We start from the raw sequence: 6408 nt of genomic DNA on the forward strand, positions 1-6408 counted from the left end.
TCTTTATGATGAATCCAAACTACAACAAAAGTGGCAAGCTACAAATATAAACCTCCAGTTTTCTCTAATACTACAAAAGATAACTGCCAACACACTAGTGAATCCTTTTCACATTTCATAAATGCAATACATTTGCATAGATGCAATATATCCTGTACACATTTTATATCAATCTTACCTTTTATCTGTTATTTAAATTACACAATTTACACCACTATTGTATCACAAAAATGCTTTAGAAACATGTGAAAGAGACCATAAAGGAATGCACACAAATGAAAGTAATTGCTTTAGGTAGTGGCACAGCTGATAAGTGATTTTTGAATGACTGAAACTTTTCTAAAGTTGTTAAGAGACATCAAGTCACAGAATTAAGAAGCCCTATGAATCCCAGTGAAGGGAAAGTCACTCAATCGTGTAAGACTCTTTGTGACCCCATGTACCATTCAGTCCGTGGAATTCTCCAGGCTAGAACACTGGAGTGGGTAGTGGTTCCCTTTTCCAGGGAATCTTCCCAACCCAGGGCTCAAACCCCGGTCTCCTGCACTGCAGGCTGATTCTTTACCAGCTGAGCTACCAGGGAAGCCCAAAGACTTGCTCCTTCGAAGAATAGCTATGACAAACCTAGGTATTGATGGTTTAGTCGCTAAGTTGTGTCTGACTCTTGTGACCCCATGGACTGTAGTCTGCCAGGCTCCTCTGTAGATGGGATTCTCCAGGCAGAATACTGAAGTGGGTTGTCAATTCCTTTGCCAGGGCATCTTCCCAAAATAGGAATTGAACCTGGGTCTCCTGCATTGCAGGCAGATTCTTGACAGACTGAGCTACAAGGGAAGTCCATGAATCCCAAGCAGGATAAATAAAAAGAAATCTTTACTTAAGCAAATTCTAATATAACTGCTTTGAAAATAATATAGAAAAATATTAAAATCATCTAGATTTTTTTAAAAGGACAGATTGCTTTCAAAGGAGTAATAGCAAATTTCTCAATAGAGATAATGGAAATGAGAAGTCAAAAGAAATGACATGTTTGTACTGTTGAATGAAAATAATTTTATACTGGACAAAAATATCCTTCAGGAATGACATTTCCAGATAAAAATAAAATAATTTCTTACCAGCAGACTAGCACTTAAGGAAATACCAAATAGAATTCTTTAGGCGGGAGGAAAATGATCAGTGTATAAAGTTAGAAGTACAGGAAATAATAAGAGCAAAGACAATGCCAATATTTGGATAAATCTAAATGTATATGATTTTATTAGACAATACTGAGTTTTCCAAATTTTCTGGCATACTGAGTGCAGCACTTTACAGCATCATCTTTTAGGATTGGAAATAACTCAATGGAATTCCATCACCTCCACTAGCTTTGTTCGTAGTGATGCTTCCTAAGGCCCACTTGACTTTGCATTCCAGGATATCTGGCTCTAGGTGAGTAATCACACCATCATGATTATCTGGGTCATGAAGATGTTTTTTTTTGTGTAGTTCTTCTGTTTATTCTTGCCACCTTTTCTTAAGAGCATCTTTATAGCATCTTAATAGCATCTCCTGCTTCTGTTAGGTCCATACCATTTCTGTCCTTTACTGTGTCCATCTTTGCATGAAAAGTTCCCTTGATAGCTCTAATATTCTTGATGAGATCTCTAGTTTCCATTTTATTGTTTTCCTCTATTTCTTTGCATTGATCACTGAGGAAGGCTTTCTTATCTCTCCTTGCTATTCTTTGGAACTTTGCATTCAAATGGATATATCTTTCCTTTTCTTCTTTGCTTTTAGCTTCTCTTTTCTCAGCTATTTGTAAGGCCTCCTCAGACAACCATTTTGCCTTTTTGAATTTCTTTTTCTTGGGGATGGTCTTGATCACTGCCTTCTGTACAATGTCATGAATCTCCATCCATAGTTCTTCAGGCACTCTATCAGATCTAATCCCTTGAATCTACTTGTCACTTCCACTGTATAATCATAAGGGATTTGATTTAGGTCCAACCAGCAAATTTGGAAAACTCAGCAGTGGCCACAGGACTGGAAAGGTCAGTTTTGATTCCAATCCCAAAGAAAGGGAACGCCAAAGAATGTTCAAACCACAGCACAATTGCACTCATCTCACACACTAGCAAAATAATGCTCAAAATTCTACAAGCGAGGCTTCAACAGTGCACGAACTGAAAACTTCCAGATGTTCAAGCTGGATTTAGAAAAGGCAGATGAACCAGAGATCAAATTGCCAACATCTGTTGGATCATCAAAAAAGCAAGAGCGTTCCAGAAAAACATCTACTTCTGCTTTACTGACTACACCAAAGCCTTTGACTGTGTGGATCACAACAAACTGTGGAAAATTCTTCAAGATATGAGAATACCAGACTACCTTACCTGCCTCCTGAGAAACCTGTATGCAGGTCAAGAAGCAACAGTTGGAATCAGACATGGAACAACAGACTGGTTCCAAATTGGGAAAGGAATACATCCAGGCTGTATATTGTCACCCTGCTTATTTAACTCATATGAATCATGCAAAATGCTGGGCTGGATGAAGCACAAGCTGGAATCAAGATTGCTAGGAGAAATATCAATAATCTCAGATATGCAGATAACACCATCCTTATGGCAGAAAGCAAAGAGGAAATTGAAGAGCCTCTTGATGAAAGTGAAAGGGGAGAGTGAAAAAGCTGGCTTCAAACTCAACGTTCAAAAAATGAAGATCATGGCATCTGGTCCCATCACTTAATGGCAAACAGAAGGGGAAACAATGGAAACAGTGAGAGACTTTATTTTGGGGGGGACTCCAAAATCACTGCAGATGGTGACTGTAGCCATGAAATTAAATGACACTTGCTCCTTGGAAGAAAAGCTATGACAAACCTAGGCAGCATATTAAAAAGCAGAGACATTACTTTGCTGTCAAAGGTCCATATAGTCAAAGGTATGGTTTTTCCAGTAGTCATGTAATGATGTGAGAGTTGGACCATAAAGAAAGCTGAACACTGAAGAATTGATGCTTTTGAACTGTGGTGTTGAAGACTCTTGAGAGTCCCTTGGACTGCAAGGAGATCCAACCAGTCCATCCTAAAGGAAATCAGTCCTGAATTTTCATTGGAAGGACTGATGCTGAAGGTGAAACTTCAATACTTTGGCCACCTGATGTGAAGAACTGACTCATTGGAAAAGACCCTGATGCTGGGAAAGACTGATGGCAGGAGGAGAAGGGAATGACAGAGGATGAGATGGTTGGATGGCATCACTGACTCAACAGACATGAGTTTGAGTAAGTTCCAGGAATTGGTGATGGACAGGGAAGCCTGGCATGATACAGTCCATGGGGTCACAAAGAGTTGTCTGAGCAATTGAACTGAACTGATTATGAGTTGTAGGGATAAAAATAAAATTCATGACTACACCTACACAAAATTACATGAAAGCAAATAGAATTAAGCGTCCTGAGGTTTTATATTATCCAGAAAGAGAATAAAACTAACAAGTAACTTTGAAAAATCAAGATTGCATACTATAATCTCTAATAAGACTACTGAAAGAGTATTAAAAGGATGAGTAAATATCAGACTAGTATAGGAGGAATTCAGAATACTAAAATCTGTTCCATCAAATCAGAGTAAGGCAAGAAAAGGGAGAAAGAGAAACATAATAGAAATAAAATATGAAGACATTATATTTAAATTGAAACATGAAGTAAATACATTAAATGTAAACAGGCTATATATTCTACTTAAGATAAAGATAGAAAACTTTATTAAAGAAACAACTTATGCTATTTACAAGAGATTGAAATATAAGGACAGATAGATTAAAAGTAGAATCTTAGTAAAAGATAAAGCATGCATTCAGTAGCCAAAAGAAAGATGGTGAGTTACAGTTCAGACTTCAAGGCTGAAAGCATTACCAGAAGTAAAGAGTGATACTTCATAATTACAAAAAATTCAATTTATCAAAAAATAATATTGCATTTTTTTGGACTCATAAATAGTAAAGTTGCCTTAAAACACATGAAGAAAAATTTACAAACCTATGAGGAGAAATTGACAATCTATAGTGATAATGAGAGATTTTAACACACTCCTACAGTAACTCTTATAACCCTTATAACAAGCAGATAAAAGGTCAAGAATGAAAGAGATATGAAATGCAGAATTAACAAGCTCGATCTAATGGACATACACAGAATACTGAGTCCAGCAAGGGCAGAAGGCACTGAATACACAGGAAACTGTTTCCCCCCACAAACTGACCAGAACTTATGTCATAAACCAAATCTCCAAGTGTTTTAAAAGAATGAAATAATAAAGAGTAGGCTTTCTTACCACAATACAACTAAGCTAGGACTTATTAATAATAGGATTGTTGAAGAGTTATGTTTTGGAAATAAACTATGCTTCTAAGCAACATGAGTTTTTTTAAGTGTAAATTTGAAAATATTTTTAACTGAATGATCATGGCAAATAGATGGGGAAACAGTGGCTGACTTTATTTTTCTGGGCTCCAAAATCACTGCAGATGGTGACTGCAGCCATGAAATCAAAAGACGCTTACTCCTTGGAAGAAAAGCTATGACCAACCTAGACAGCATATTAAAAAGCAGAGACATTACTTTGCCAACAAAGGTCTGTCTAGTCAAGGCTATGGTTTTTCCAGTGGTCATGCATGGATGTGAGAGTTGGACTGTGAGGAAAGCTGAGCTCTGAAGAATTGATGCTTTTGAACTGTGGTGTTGGAGAAGACTCTTGAGAGTCCCTTGGACTGCAAGGAAATCCAACCAGTCCATCCTAAAGGAGATCAGTCCTGGGTGTTCACTGGAAGGACTGATGTTGAAGCTGAAACTCCAACACTTTGGCCACCTGATGCGAAGAGCTGACTCATTTGAAAAGACCCTGATGCTGGGAAAGACTGATGGCAGGAGGAGAAGGGGATGACAGAGAGGAGATGGCTGGATGGCATCACCGACTGGATGGACATGGGTTTGGGTGGATTCTGGGAGTTGGTGATGGACAGGGAGGCCTGGCATGCTGCAGTCCATGGGGTCACAAAGAGTCGGACACAACTGAGTGACTGAACTGAACTGAACTGAATGATAATGAATATACTACATATCAAAATTTTAGATGTGGAAAGCATCTAAAGTTGTGCTGCTTAAGGGGAATTTTTATCATTTTAATTGCACATAGATATAAAAGAAGAAAGGCTAAAAAATTTGATGAATTAAGGAAAATAAATCAGAGAGAGAAAGACAAACATCACATGATTTCTCATAGGTGGAATCTTTAAAAAACCAAAAGCAAACAAACAAACAAAAAACTAATCTCATACAGAGAACAGATGGTGATTGCCAGCAGTGGGAGTAGGTGATGGGAGAAATGAGTAACTTATTCTTGGTTTTGTTTTTAGTTTAAACAAATGGAAAAAAACACAACCTAAGTGCTTTGTGTCATTGTTTTCAGGATTCTTTCTTCTCAGGAATGTTGTTATTCATGCATTTAAGAAAAAAAAAAAAAGAGTTCAGCTTACACAACATTAAGAACTAAATTATTACACCCACCCTGCAACCCTGCCACACACACACACACACACCTATTAGAATAGCTAAAATTGAAAACACTACCACCACCCAATGCTGGCAAGGATGTGGAGCGACAGGAACTCACTCATTGCTGGTACGGTCACCACGGAAGACAGTGCGGCAGTTTCTTACGAAATGAAACATACTCTTACCGTATGATCCAGCAATCACTCTACAAGGTGTTTATCCAATTGAAAAACTGGATAATTCTTCAATTATTGAAATTAAAAAATTACACCTGTGTAAAAACTTATATATAGAGTTAATAGTGTCTTTTTTCATAATTCCATAACTTGGAAGCAATCAAGGGCCGTCCTTTAGTAGGTAAATGGATAAACAGTGGTATAGCATACAATGGAGAGCTATCCAGCAATAAAAAAACAAATGAGTTATTAAGCCTCTAAATGATAGGGAAGAAATGTTAATGCATACTGTTAAGTGAAAAAAAATAGTCTATTTCAATGAGATAGAAAATCATAGGAAATTAAACTCAAAGAAAGAGAAGGAAGGAATGAAGACATAAACTGATGAAATAAAATCAAACATGTTATAATCCTAAACTTATTTGATGGAGCTGCTGGAAAAAAAAAGGTAAAAACAGTCAATGTCAGGAATGAAAAAAACCTTTACTGTAAGTCCTGCAGATCTACAAAATTATAAAAAGATGTATTAAACAAATTTATGTAAATAAAGTTAAAAATATAAATGAAGTAAATTTCTCAAAATATACATGTAAAAATTGACAGAATACAAAATTTAAATAGCCTTCAATCGTTAAAAACATTAACCTATAATTTAAAACTACAATTAAGAAAACTCTAGGCACAGACGGCT

Source organism: Odocoileus virginianus, chromosome 3, assembly GCF_023699985.2.
Source record: "Odocoileus virginianus isolate 20LAN1187 ecotype Illinois chromosome 3, Ovbor_1.2, whole genome shotgun sequence".
NCBI classification, from domain to species: Eukaryota; Metazoa; Chordata; class Mammalia; order Artiodactyla; family Cervidae; genus Odocoileus; species Odocoileus virginianus.